The 14812-nt window shown below is 40.3% G+C and overlaps 1 protein-coding gene across 7 annotated transcripts in view; it reads left to right on the top strand.

Annotated features, from left to right (window-relative positions):
- The first annotated feature begins 24 nt into the window (after positions 1-24).
- IFT25 (intraflagellar transport 25) overlaps positions 25-14812 on the top strand; it is a 124856-nt gene continuing 110068 nt past the window's right edge. For 2 of the 7 annotated variants that reach the window (XM_071217431.1, XM_004448859.5), the window contains exon 1: positions 399-506. The gene's annotated coding sequence lies outside the window, so the exon portion shown is untranslated. Of the gene's footprint in view, positions 101-174; positions 245-398; positions 507-535; positions 683-10525; positions 10763-14812 lie in introns of those variants that run through there. The other 5 variants (XM_004448861.5, XM_004448860.5, XM_004448862.5 and 2 more) reach the window with 5 other exon arrangements.

Consider the following 14812-nt stretch of genomic DNA (forward strand, 5'->3'; position numbering starts at 1 on the left):
CGCGTGCGCGGGACCGGGCCTGAGGGGCGGGGCTGAGCCCAGAGGCGGGGCCGGGGCCACAGCAGGCGACCTGCGAGCCGTGGGCTTGGATCCGTGAGAGGTGGGGACTGCGCGTGCGTGCTCGCGCGGGGGCGGGCCCCCTGGGGGCGGTAGAGCCGGGGGTGGGGAGGCGGGAGCGGCCTCGGGCGCTTGTTTGAGGAAAGACCCCAGGTCGGAGCTAGGCAGCTGGGCACTCAAAGTAGAGGCGAGCAAGGAGGGAGAGGGGCCTGCGGAGCGGGGCTTGCGGGCGGGGCGGGGCGGAGATCCTGGGGTGTGTCAGTGCGCGCGTCCGGGTACTCCGCAGGGGCTGGGGCTGGGGTGGGGCGTGCGGGCCGGGCCGCCTGGACGCGCTGCGCTGGGAGGGGCGGAGGGGAGTTAGGCGAGCTGGGGCGGTCGATGCTCCCGGAGCTGACTGGAGGCCCAGGCGAGCGGGTTGGCGGGGCGGCGTTGGGCCTGCAGTGTGGGAGGTAATGGCCTGGCTGGATGGGGCAGACGGAGGAGGATGGTGGTGGTGAAGGAGCCGGCGAGAGGGAAGGGGGTTGTGAGCGTATTGATGGCGTGGACTGCGGGAGAAGGGCTGCTCGTGAGGAGACCCGGAGGGGGGAATTGTGACGCTAAGCTGTTCTCTCCTTAGGCCCTAGAGGTACTAGTGCCAGCCCACGACCCTTTTTTTTTTTTGTACTGCAGGTATTTAATGATGGGGGTACATTGGTGTTTTTAGAATGTTTAACAATCAGATTGATCATACCGTTGTTTTATTTCCTATCCCATTTATGACCTGAAGTTTTCACTTAGCCCAAGGCTTGTTAATACATTCAGTGTGCTTATTTATCTTGAGTAATTTCAAAGTCAAATCAGGTGTCAGCGGCAGCATGCGTTCAGGAACCACCACAAGAGTACAGCTGCTCTCTCTGGAGTGTTGAAATTCTGAATATGCAGAATCTCATCACCTCGTTTCCTCATCTGAGGCATCGATTACTTTTTCATCTTTAGGCCTCCCTAGTACTAGCAGGCTATAGGATTCGATGATGAACGATATCCTGAAGTAGGGATCTTAAAAATTCCGTGAACGAAACTTTTTTTTTTTTTGAGGCCTGAAAATAGTGTGTTGACCCTAAAAGAGGGAAAAGTTGCAAATCGAAATTAAATACACCAAAATGTAAACATATCAGCAGCTGCAATTTAACCGGTATAGTCATGAATTATTTTTAATGCAGGTGTGGGTGCATTTAGTAAATTTCATGTAATTTGGGTTGGAGCCCATGGGGTTGGAATGGAGGTGAAAGGTGGTCTCAGGACTGCCTCATCCTGTTTTTGTAAAAGGTTTGCCTTTCAAGTGATACCGTGCTACCCGCCCTGGGAACAGGGAGACTTGGTGTGGCCTTTCCTGATTTGCGCAAAAGTTCCCAATGGGTAATCTTATGGGGAAGGATTTGAGGACTACAGCTGAAAGAGTCCCAGAATTAAGGGTCTGAACAGGGAGAAAGTGAACTGAAGACTTTGGGAGAAGTTCTTGAAAAGGAATAGAAGGGCATGCGACCCGGGGATGAAGAGATGGCCCTGGGTTTGGAAGACAAAATAAGGTGTCTGGGAGGTGCAGGTTCTGGAATCTTAAAAAAATGGAAAAAGGATGATATCCAGAGTATACCACCTTTGATAAACTTAGGCCCTGAGGGAAACATGTATTTATAGTAAGGCATCCAAGAGTGAGGGTTCGACTACATCCCAAACCTGCAGTTTAGAATTGTGGAAGCAACAAATCTGCTAAGCTGATCTGTGGGGTTTTTTGGGGTTGGTTTGCCTCTTTCTTACTAACTATGTCAAAGGAACTTTAAAGAAAATCCAACTTCTGCCATTTCTTGTTATTTAAGCAATTCCATCCAACATAACAAATAGGAAGGATATTGGTGGGTATAGGAATATGAAATTAATTTTGTATTAAAATGCTAAGACAACTTAGATAATATGAGGTAAGAAAAGAACTGCGCATTTGGAGAGTACATTCTTCCCTTTTCAACTAGTACACATCAATGCTAAATACATTTTATTAAAATATTACCCTTTTTTAAAGTAAGTCCTTTCCCTAAGTATCTAACACTTACATTTCCACTCCCAAATAGATGACTTCAAGTTTTTTCAATCTCTGTAGTTTTCATATTTTGGGCATTTGTTGTGGATGCCATCCTGTGCATGCTGGGATGTTAAGGAACATCACTGGATACCTTCTAGAGGCCAGTAGCTTCACCCACCCACCCCCAAATGATAGAGACCCCAAAACTGTCTCTAATCATTGTCAAATGTTGTGGGGGGTGAGGGTGGGGGAGAAAAATCACCCTCCTTGTTGAGAACCAGTAGGCTACAGGATTAAGCCCAAGGTCTTTTTTTTTTAACATCTTTATAGAGATATAATTAACATAACATAAAATTCAGATACTTAAAGTACAATTCAATACCTATTAATATATTCATAGAATTCTGCAACCATTGTTGCAATTTAAGCTTAGAATATTGTCATCACCCCCTAAAAGAAACCATTTGTCCATTGGCAGTCCATCCCATTCTTCCCACTCCCAACCCCTGGCAACCACTACTTTGCTTTCTGTCTGTGGATTTACTTTTGGATATTTCATATAAACAGAATCATACAGTATTTGTGACTGTCTTATTTCATTCAGTGTAACATCTTCAAGATATCCATGTAGCAGGTACCAGGATTTCATTCCTTTTATGGCTGAATAATATTCTATTGTATGGATATACCATATTTTGTTTCTCCATCTGTCGATGAGCACTGGGTTGCTTCTACCTTTTGGCTATTTTGAATAATGCTGCTATAAACATTCACGTACCAGTTTCTGGGTGAACATGTTTTTATTGGGTTTAAATTTAGAGGAATTGCTGGGTTGTATTGTATGGTAACTTTGTGTTTAAGATCAATGATCTTTAACCTGGCTTTCAAGATCCTTCATAATCTGCTTCCAGACTATCCTTCCTAGAATTTGACTCCGTCTAAAAACCACCAATGCAGGAATCCTTTCTTTTGTTCTCCCCTTAGAGTATCACCTATTCTTCTTAGGCTCTTGCAGGGATTGAAATGATTCTCTGAATAAATTGACTACTAGTTTTTTTGTGTGTGTTTTTTTAAACTAGGAAGTTTTTTTTTGTGCCAGAAAGTTCTTATCTCTATGATGTCTTCTTGCTTAGAATTTCTATTTGTCAAGTCTAGTTCTCCCTTCTTGAGGTATAAGAAAAATTCTAATTTTTTCCATTTATAAATACCTCTGATATTAAAAATTGCAGTCACATTTCTCCCACTAAATTATCTCTTCCTGAAACTATTCAGTCCCTATTTATTCAACTTTCTCCATGTAACGTAGTTTATACACCATCGTGAACTTTCTACTCTCCTCTGAACTCAAGCCTGACAGTGTCCTACTTAAAATACAGTATGTAGATGAACAAAATATTCTGAATGATCATACTGTGTTAGGTAAAACATTATTTGTTCCATGCTTGTCATCTTTGACTGTGAGCTTGAAGGCAAGAACCAAGTCTTAATCACCATCTTTATCTTAAATTGTATTCATCTTTAGCATTACTACCACGCTACCTGGCATTTAGTTGATATTAAGTAAATATTGATGGAATGTAGTATCTCCCTAACTCTATTAATTTAATCTAAGATAGCATTCCTTTAACTTTTGGAGCAGATTCAGTAGTATATATTGCCTTATATTGACTTTATGATCAACCAGATTTATATAAGTCTTTGACATCTAGACCAAGGATTGCCAAACTTTTTTCTGTAAAGGACCAGATAATAAATATTTTAGGCTTTATGTAGCATTAAACAGCCAGAGAAAATAAATAAGTGAATACACATGGCCATGTTCCAATAAAAGTTTATTCATGTACACTGAAATGTAAATTTCATATAATTTTCACGTGTCACAAATATTCTTTTGATTTTTGAAAAAGCTTTTAAAATGCCAAAAGCATTCATTGCTAGTGGCTGTACAAAAACAGGTCACAGGCTAGATTTGTCCTCTATGCAGTAATTTGCCAACCTGATCTAGACTAATCCCTATGTAATTGATTTTTTAAATCTGAATGTAGGCCTTTACTGTTATCCTTATTTTTTTTAAAGATTTATTTTTACCCCTTCCCCTCCTCCTGCCCTGCTGTTTTTGCAGTCTGTGTTGTCTTCTCTTCTCATTGTCTCTCCTCTAGGATTCACTGGGATTTTATCCTGGAGACCTCTGATGTGGAGAGAGGTTCCCTCTTAATTGTGCCGCCTCAGTTCCTGGCCTCTGCTGCGCTTCACCTTGATTCACCTGCCCTCTGTCTCTCTTTTTATGTGTCATCATCTTGCTGTGTGACTCACTTGTGCGGGCACTGGTTCACCACGCGGGCACTCGCACGGGCACTGGCTTACCATGCGGGCACTTGCGTGGGCACTGGCTCAGGGCGCGGGCATACTTTCTCTTCTTTTTCACCAGGAGGCCCCAAGGATCTAGCCTGGGTCCTCCTATATGGTAGGTGGAAGCTCTATCATTTGAGCCATGTCCACTTCCCTGTTATCCTTATTAAATATCTTATTCATTGCAACCCATCTTTCTAGCTTATTCAGATATATCGAGTGCTAATTCTGTCATATAACATATTTTTTACTAATGTCCCAGCTTTTTGTCATCTGCAGAATTGATAAGTGCACTTCTTGCATCCTTAATAATTAATAAAAATATTGAATAGGACCAGGATAGAGGACTTCCACAAATTCATTTTGTTATACTAATTGTCCTTTTGAACATAGCCATTCAAAGAGTATTATCTGTTACCTAGCCCACAGTTCTCCATCTGGTCCATAAGGGTATCTTTAAAAAAATTTTTTAAACTCACTTATGAACATATCTTAAAAAATTCTAAATGTTAGCAAACTGAATCTATATACAGATAAAAATGATATACTTTGGATATGGAGATAAAGAGTTTATGTCAGGAATTGAGGATGCCGTAACATTAGGGAATCTTGATTTAATTCGTCACATTAATAGATTTTAGAAAAACTGATATGATCCTCTTAAATGTAGAAGAGCATTCAATAAAATTTGGTGCTCATTCATGCTTAAAAGAAATTAAACTAGGAAGAAATGGAAATTTCTGTAGCCCCTGTATATTTAAGAATAAGATATTTAATATTTTACAAAGAGAGTCCATTTATAATAGCTATAGAAATTATAGAGAATCAAGGAGTAAATCTAACAAAAGTGAAGATATGCTTGGAGAAAACTGTAAGACTGTGTAAGGATATAAAAGAAGTCCTGAATAAGTGAAGACATAGTAGATCCGTGGATTTATAGACTCGCAATCATAAATATGTCACTCCTTTCCAATTTTTTTTTTTAAAGATTTATTTATTTATTTAATTCCCCCCTCTCCCCCGGTTGTCTGTTCTCTGTGTCTATTTTGCTGCATCTTGTTTCTTTGTCCGCTTCTGTTGTCAGCAGCACGGGAAGTGTGGGCGGCGCCATTCCTGGGCAGGCTGCACTCTCTTTCGTGCTGGGCGGCTCTCCTTACAGGGAGCACTCCTTACGCATGGGGCTCCCCTACGCGGGGGACACCCCTGGGTGGCACGGCACTCCTTGTGCGCATCAGCACTGCGCATGGGCCAGCTCCACACGGGTTGAGGAGACCCAGGGTTTGAACCGCGAACCTCCCATGTAGTAGACGGATGCCCTAACCACTGGGCCAAGTCCGCTGCCCAATTAATCTATAAATGCAATTGAATTTCAATCAAAATCTCCAAAGACTTCTTTGTGAATCTTAATAAAACTGTTCCTAATAATCAAGGTACAAAGCATAGGGCCAAGCCAAATTTTAAAATTAAATGGGGGAATTTATCTTAGCAGATATTAAGACTTGTTATATTTTATTTGAGGATACTTTGAGTCTGTGTCCCTGTATTTAAAATGTGTGTTTGAAACAGTGTATACTTTTGTTTTTATATTCAGTCGGATAGTCCCTTTTCTTTTAAATTGGGATGTTTAGTTCATTTTCTTTTAATGCAATACCTGATGTATTTCTTTTTAAATCTGCCATCTTGCTATTTTTTTTCTTTTTTGTCCTATCTTTATTTTTTATTCTTCCTTTTCAGCTTTCTTTCAGACTAATCAAGCATTTTTTATTTATTTTTAAAGATTTATTTATTTATTTCTCTCCCCTCCCCCCCCCCCCACCCCGGTTGTCTGTTCTCTGTGTCTGTTTGCTGCTTCATCTTTGTCCGCTTTCTGTTGTTGTCAGTGGCACGGAATCTGTGTTTCTTTTTGTTGCGTCATCTTGTTGTGTCAGCTCTCCGTGTCTCTGTGTGTGGGGCACCATTCCTGGGCAGGCTGCACTTTGTTTTGCGCTAGGCGGCTCTCCTTACGGGGTGCACTCCTTGCGTGTGGGGCTCTGCTATGCAGTGAACACCCCTGCATGGCACGGCATTCCTTGCGTGCATCAGCACTGCGCATGGGCCAGCTGCATATGGGTCAGGGAGACCCCGGGTTAGAACCGTGGACCTCACATGTGGTAGATGGACGCCGTAACCACTGGACCAAGTCCGCCGCCCAAGCATTTTTTGTGATACTGCGTTTTCCTTTCCCTGTTGGCCTGTTTGCTATATCTTTTTTTTTTTTAAGATTTATTTTTATTTATTTTTCTCCGCCTGCCCCCATTGTCTGCTCTGTCTGTCCTTTCACTCTGTGTTCTGTGTCCGCTTGCATTCTTGTCAGGCAGCACCAGGAATATGTGTCTCTTTTTGTCATGTCATCTTACTGCATCAGCTCTCCGTGTGTGCGGCAGCACTCCTGGGCAGGCTGTGCTTTTTTTGCATGGGGCAGCTCTCCTTACAGGGCGTACTCCTTGTGCGTGGGGCACCCCTATAGGGGGGACACTCCTGCGTAGCACAGCACTCCTTGCGCGCATCAGCACTGGGCGTGGGCCAGCTCACCACACGGGCTAAGAGGCCCTGGATTTGAACCCTGGACCTCCCATGTGGTAGGCAGATGCTCTCCTCTTATCAGTTGAGCCAAATCTGCTCCCCGCTATATGTTTTTGTTACGCATTTTTAAGTGGTTGCACCAAGGATCGCAATATTCAACCTTAATGTCCATGTCTACTTTGAATTAATAATATATCACTTCATATACAATGTGAGAACCTTACTAAAGTATGGTTTCATTTACTCTGCTTTGCTTTTTGTATTATTATTGTACGTTTTACTCATACATCCATTAAATCCCTACTATTCATTACTATTTTTGCTTTAAACAGGCATAAAATAAATTTTTTAAACTCTTATTTTATCTTGATATATTTACCATTTCCAGTGCTCTTCATTTCTTCCATAGATTCCTTCAACCTGGAGAACTTTCTTTAATATATCTTGTGGTGGGCTCTACTGGTAACAGATTCTTTTAGATACTATTTATCTGAAAATGTCTTTATTTTTACTTCATTTTTCAAAGATATTTTTGCTGGATATAAATTTTCTGTTTTTTCTTTAAAGTACTTAAAAGATGTCAGTCCATTGTCTTTTGGCTACTTTTGTTTCTGATGAGAAGTCAGTTTTATTTCTTATTGTTTTCCTACTAAATGTGTGTTGTTTTTTTAACACATCAATTTTATTGGTACATATTAATGAAGCATACAGTTCATCCAAAGTGTGCAATTAATGGTATTTAGTATAATCACATAGTTGTTCATTCATCACCTCAATCATCATTAGTGCATTTTCATTATTTAAGTAATACTAATAACAAACAAGAAAATTCTTCACCTGTCAATCTCTCTAAGCTTCCCCTCTTTTAATTTTTTCCCCTCTTTTCTTTAGTTTTCAGCATTTGACTAAGATGTACCAAAGTGTGCTCTTCTTTGTATTTATCCAGTTTAGGATTCACTGTGATTCTTGGATCTGTGAGTTTATGCCTTTCAGTCATCTCTCTTCAGATATTTCATCTACACTATTCTCTTTCTTCTCTCCTTCTGGGACTACAGTTATATGCATTTCAAACTAGCTTGGAATATTTCACAGGACAGACCACATGTTAGGTCAAATGCAGGTGTCTTCTATTAATTTTCAGTTTTTTTCTCTTTCATTTTTATATTTCTTTTGGACTGTCTTTGAGTTCACTGATCCTTTCCTTTTTAAAAAATGTAATCCATTTTATTGGTAAATATTTAAAGTATAAAATTCATCCAAAGTATACAATCAGTGGTATTTGGTGTAATCACATATTTGCATTTAGCATGTCAATCATTATTAAAACACTTTCAATATTTCAATAATGATAAACAAAAAACAGACAAACTAAGAAATTCTTCACATCTCAATCTATGTTTTCCCTGCTGTATGTAGCTGCTTTTTCTGGCTACTGCACGTTTATTTATTTTGCTTTTTTCTTTTGCGATATATTCACATAATGTATGATCTCTTCAAAGTATATAATCAGTGGCTTTTAGTATAATCACAGTGTTTTGCATTTGTCACAAAAAATTTTAGAACCATTTCATTACTTCAAAAAGAAAAACTCCATACCCCTTAGCAGTCCTTCCCCAGCTATACATAACCACTGATCTAATTTCATCTTTATAAATTGATTTATATTTACATTTTATATAAATGTGATTATATGCTACACAATATATTTAGTTCATAGTAGCTCAGTCATACAGTATTTGTCCTTTTGTGTCTGGCTTGTTTTACTCAACATAATGTCCTCCAGGTTCATCCATGTTGTCATATGCTTTACGGCTTCATTTCTTCTTATCGCTGTATAATATTTCATCATGTGAATACACCACAGTTTGTTTATCCATATATTGGTTGATGGATATGTGGGTTGTTTCCAGCTTTTGGCAATTGTCAGTAACACTGCTATGTACCTAGGTGTGCAGATGCCTGTTCATGTCATAGCTCTCAGTTCTTGCTGGTATATACCCAGTAGTGGTATTGCAGGGTCACATGACAAATTATATTCAGCTTCTTTAAGAATTGCCAAACAGTCCTCCACAGTAGTTGCACCATTCTATATTCCCACCAACAGTAAGTGTTCTGTCTCTCCACATCCTCTTCAACACTTGTAGTTCTCTGTCTTTTTAATAGTGGCCATTCTGATAAGTGTGAAATAATATCTCAATGTAGTTTTGATTTGCATTTCCCTAGTCATTAGCGATGTTGATTTTCTCTATTGTTTTGTTCTCAATTTCATTTATTTCTGCTCTAATCTTTATTATTTCTTTTCCTCCTGCTTGCTTTGGGAATTCTTTGCTTTTTTTTTTTTTTAGTTTCTCCAGTTGTTCAGTTAAAACTTTGATTTTAGCTCTATCTTTTTTTAAAATATAGGTATTTAGGACTATAAATTTCCCTCTCAGGACTGCCTTTGCTCTCTCCTCCCATAACTTTTCATAAGTTGTGTTCCCATTGTCATTTGTTTCAATATATTTACTGATTCACTTGCAATTTTTTCTTTGACCCACTGATTATTTAGAAGTGTGTTGTTCAGCCTCCACACATTTGTGAATTTACTTCTTTCCTGTTATTGGATTTCTAGTTTCATTCCCTATGATCTGAGAAGATGCTTTGTATAATTTCAGTCTTTTTATTTTTATTGATATCTGTGTTTGACCTAACATGTGGTCTGTCCTGGAGAAAGATCCATGAGCACTTGAGAAGATAGTTTAACTTGGTTAGTTTTGGTGTAGTGTTTTGTATACACCTGTTAGGTCTAACTCCTTCTTCATATTGTTCAAGTTCTCTGTTTCCTTGTTGATCATCTGTCTAGTTTTTCAATCTAATGATAGGAGTGGTGCGTTGAAGTCTCTGACTATTATTATAGAGATGTCTTTCTCCCTTCAGCCTGCCAACATTTGCGTCATGTATTTTGTGGAACCTGGGTTAGGTGCATGCATATTTATGACAGTTATTTCTTCCTAGTGGATTGTCCCTTTTATTAATATATAATGGCCTTCTGTATCTTGTACAACTTTTTGCATTTAAAGAGTGTTATTTTCTGAAATTAGTATAGCTACTCCTGCTCTGTCTGGTTACTGTTTGCATAGAGTATCTTTTTCCAGGCTTTCACTTTCAGCCAGTTTGTATCCTTGGGTGTAAGGTGAGTCTCTTGTGGCAGCATGTGGACGGCTTATGTTTTTTTTTTATCCAATTTGTCCGCCTTGTCTTTTGATTATGGAATTTAATCCATTCTCATTTAATGATATTACTGTAAATGCATTTTTTACTTCCACCATTTTATTCTTTGGTTTTCATATGTCATATCTTATTTTTACCTGTTTTTTTTTTTACACCTTTGGTAATCTTTTCTTTTTTTTTTTTTTAAAAGATTTATTTTTATTTATTTAATTCCCCTCCCCTCCCCCGGTTGTCTGTTTTCCGTGTCTTTTTGCTGCGTCTTGTTTCTTTGTCCGCTTCTGTTATCATCAGCGGCAGGGGAAGTGTGGGCGGCGCCATTCCTCGGCAGGCTGCTCCCTCCTTCACGGTGGGCGGCTCTCCTTAAGAGTGCACTCCTTGCGCGTGGGGCTCCCCTACGCGGGCACTCCTTGCGTGCATCAGCGCTGCGCATGTACCAGCTCCACACGGGTCAAGGAGGCCCGGGGTTTGAACCACGGACCTCCCATGTGGTAGGCGGACGCCCTAACCACTGGGCCAAAGTCCATTTCCCTGGTAATCTTTTCTGCTATTCTTTCTCTTATACTCTCCTCCAAGCTTCTCTCTCCTATCTTTTTCTTTCAGGCTCTAAGGCTTCCTTTAATATTTCCTGCAAAGGTAGATTCTTTTTTAAGAACTCTCAGTGTCTGTTTGTGAATATTTTATATTTACCTTCATATTTGAATGACAGTTTTGCTGTATAAAGAATTCTTGGCTGGCAGTTTTTCTTTCAGTTTGCTAATTATATCATACAATTGTCTTCTCACCTCCTTGGTTTCTGATGAGAAATCTGCACTAAGTCTATTGGGCATCCCTTGTATGTGATGATTTGCTTCTCCCTTGTGGCTCTCAGAATTTTCTCTTTATCTTTAATGTTTGAGTTGGACAATTTCAGATGTTTGGTTCTGAGTAGTATGTTTCTTGGAGTAAAACTATTCATATCTATTCTGATTGGGGTATGCTGTACTTCTTGGACATGTAAGTTCATTTCCTTCGTGAGAGTTGGGAAATTCTCGGTTATTATTTCCTCAAATACTCTTTCTGCACCTTTTCCCTTCTCTTCTTGTATTTGAACTCCCATGACACATATGTTGTTGCATTTGTGATATGCCAAGAAAGGGGGGAGAAAGGTATACAGGCTAAGGCTGACTCAGCTTTTAACCCACAGATTTGATCTGCTGTGTACCACAAGCCTTTCCAGGCTGGGTGGGGATGTGCCGTTGCCTGCCTTAGGAGTCACCAAGGGGCTAAAGAGATATGACCCTCATTCTCTAATAACCAGGACTCATTGTTGAGTATGCAGTTGGGAGTGGAATTATTTCCTACCCAGGAAAAGGGAGGGGACTGCCAGAGAAGGCTGGGGAACTGTGACTGAGAAAGTTTGAATTGCAAGGCCCTTAGCCTCCAGGCAGGATCCTCTTATCACATTGATCTGGTCAGTGTTGGAGTAAATACACTCTGACGAGGCATTGAAATGAGAGGGCTGCCACAGTACACCATCTGCTGGCAGAGCAAGGAAGTGCATGTGAGAAAAATAAGGGAAGCTTTTTCCATCCTTTATAGCCTTTGTCCCCAAGGCCCTAGGAAGTGGGACTGCAACCCATTGCTGGGTCAAGATGCAGTTTTGAGCAACTAACAGGGACAATCCTCAAGACCCAGGTTGAACCAAGAATCAAAGAACAGCAGTAACACACAACCTCCTGTCACTGAATCCCCATGAAAGAGAAAGAATTTGAACATCTGAGTAAACTACCATCCTAATCAGATGCCTAGATATCAGTGAAAAATTGAATCATAATAAGAAAATGGAAGACATGGCCCCCAAAAACGAATATATCAAAACTCCAGAAGAGGGAGGTGGATGTGGCTCAAGTGATTGAGCTTCCACCTACCACATGGAAGATCCTGGTTTCAGTTTGTGGTGCCTCCTGGAGAAGATGAGAGAGACAGCGAGCAGGCACCATGTGCTGGCATGGCGAGCTGATGCAACAAGATGATGCAACAAGGAAACACAAAGAGGAAATACAGTGAGAGACACAACAAAGCAGGAAGCGGAGGTGGCTCAAGCCACCTCCCACATGGGAGGTCCCAGCTTTGGTTCCTGGTGACTCCTAAAGAGTAGATGAGCAGACACAGCACACAGCAAATGGGCACAGAGAGCAGACAACAAGCACAAACAACAAGTGGGGGGAGGAATAAGTAAAATAAAAATGAATCTTTAAAAAATCCAGAAGAGATACATGATTTGAGATGCACACAAATTTCCAAAATCAAACTAATGAGTTAAAAGACATATGGCTAAAGAGGTAAATGACATCAAGAAGACATTGCTTGAGAACAAAGAAGAATTTGAAATATGATTAGAAAAGTAACAGAATTAACTCATGGGTATGAAAGACACAATAGGTGAAATAAAAAACACATTAGTGGGAAGCAGATTTGGTGCAACTGATAGAGCATCTGCCTATCACATGGGAGGTCCAGGGTTCAAACCCAGGGCCTCCTGACCTGTGTGGTGAGCTGACCCATGCACAGTGCTGATGCACACAAGGAGTATCCATGATAAAGAGAAAATTCTGAGAGCAGCAAGGGAGAAGCAAACCATAACATACAAGGGATGCATAGTAAGACATAGCACAGATTTCCCAACAGAAACCATGGAGGCAGAAGCCATTACATATTATATGATACGATTAGGATACTGGAAGAGAAAAACTATAAGCTGAGAATTCTTTATCACATAATTTACCTTCAAATATGAAGGTGAGAAGAAAATATTCACTAACAAATGGAAAGTGTAGCAGTTTGATGTAATTGATGAATTCCAAAAAGAAATATCGGATTACGCTTGCAATCTGATCCGTACCTGGGCATGATTGAGTTATGATTAGGGCATTGAGTCCCTACCCCTTGGTGGGTGGGAAATCACAGATAAAAGGCATGGTGAAGAACAGAGTTGAGGGTTCTTAATGTTGGAGTTTTGATGTTGGAGTTTGATGCTGAAGTCTTAAGCTGGAGCCCTGGGGAAAGAGACACAGCTGTTCGCCTGATGGCTGACCTTGTGGAGAGAGGCAAAGCCTAGAGAGCCTCATAGTCTATACCTGTCCTTGTGGAGAAAACAGGGGCTGAGCCCAGAGGAACCCAGGAAGCCTGAACACTCACAGATGTCGGCAGCCATCTTGCTCCAACTTATGAAAATAGACTTTGGTGAGGGATGTAATTTATGCTTATGGCCTGGTATCTGTAAGCTCCTACCCCAAATAAATATCATTTATAAAAACTAACCAATTTCTGGTATTTTGCATCAGCACTCTTTGGCTGACTAATACAGAAAGTAAGAGAGTTCATAAATAAGAATCCACCTTTGCAGGAAATATTAAAGATAATTTTAGAGCCTGAAAGAAGATGACAGGAGAGTGAGGTTTGGAGGAGAGTATAGAAAAAAGAACAGCAGAAAGGATAACCAAAAGAGTAAAAAGACAATTGAAAATATGATATGACATGAAAACCTAAGAATAAAATGGTGGAGTAAATAATGCATTACATAATATCATTAAATGTGAATGGATTAAACTCCATAAACAAATTATATAGGCTGACAAAGTGGATTTAAAAAATGACCCATCCATATGCTGTTTACGAAAAACTCACCTTAGACCCAGGGATACAAATTATCTAATAGTGAAAGGTTGGTAAACGCTTCTCCATGCAAACAGTAACCAGAAAAGAGCAAAGGTAGCTATATTAATATTGGACTAAACAGATTTAAAAGGAAAAAAGTTATAAGAGATACAGAAGGCCATCATATATTAATAAAAGGGACAACTCACCAGGAAGAAATAACATATATATCAATGCACTTAACCAGGGTGCCCCAAAATACATGAGACAAACCAGCAAAACTGAAGGAAGAAATAGACATCTCTAAAACAATTGTTGGAGACGTCAACACACCACTCACATTAGATAGAACTAGACAGAAGTTCAACAAAGAAACAGAGAACTTCAACAATATGATAAATGAATTAGACCTAACAGACATGTCTGCAGAACATTGCATCCGGGGAAACGGACTTGGCCCAGTGGTTAGGGCGTCCGTTTACCACATGGGAGGTCCACGGTTCAAACCCCGGGCCTCCTTGACCCGTGTGGAGCTTGCCCATGCGCAGTGCTGATGTGCGCAATGAGTGCTGTGCCACGCATGGGTGTCCCCCTCGTAGTGGAGCCCCACGCGCAAGGAGTGCGCCTGGTAAGGAGAGCCGCCCAGGGCGAAAGAAAGTGCAGCCTGCCCAGGAATGGTGCCACCCACACTTCCCGTGCAGCTGATGACAACAGAAGCAGAAAAAGAAACAAGATAGCAGCAAATAGACACAGAGAACAGACAACCGGGGGAGGGGGAAGAATTAAATAAATAAATAAATCTTTAAAACAATAAAAAAAAAAAAGAATTAAAAAAAAAGAATATTGCATCCAAACTCAGTGGGTTATACATTCTTCTCAAGTGCCCATGGATCTTTCTCCAGAATAGAACACATGTTAGGGCAGCTCTCAATAAATATAAAAAGG

Source organism: Dasypus novemcinctus, chromosome 9, assembly GCF_030445035.2.
Source record: "Dasypus novemcinctus isolate mDasNov1 chromosome 9, mDasNov1.1.hap2, whole genome shotgun sequence".
NCBI classification, from domain to species: domain Eukaryota; kingdom Metazoa; phylum Chordata; class Mammalia; order Cingulata; family Dasypodidae; genus Dasypus; species Dasypus novemcinctus.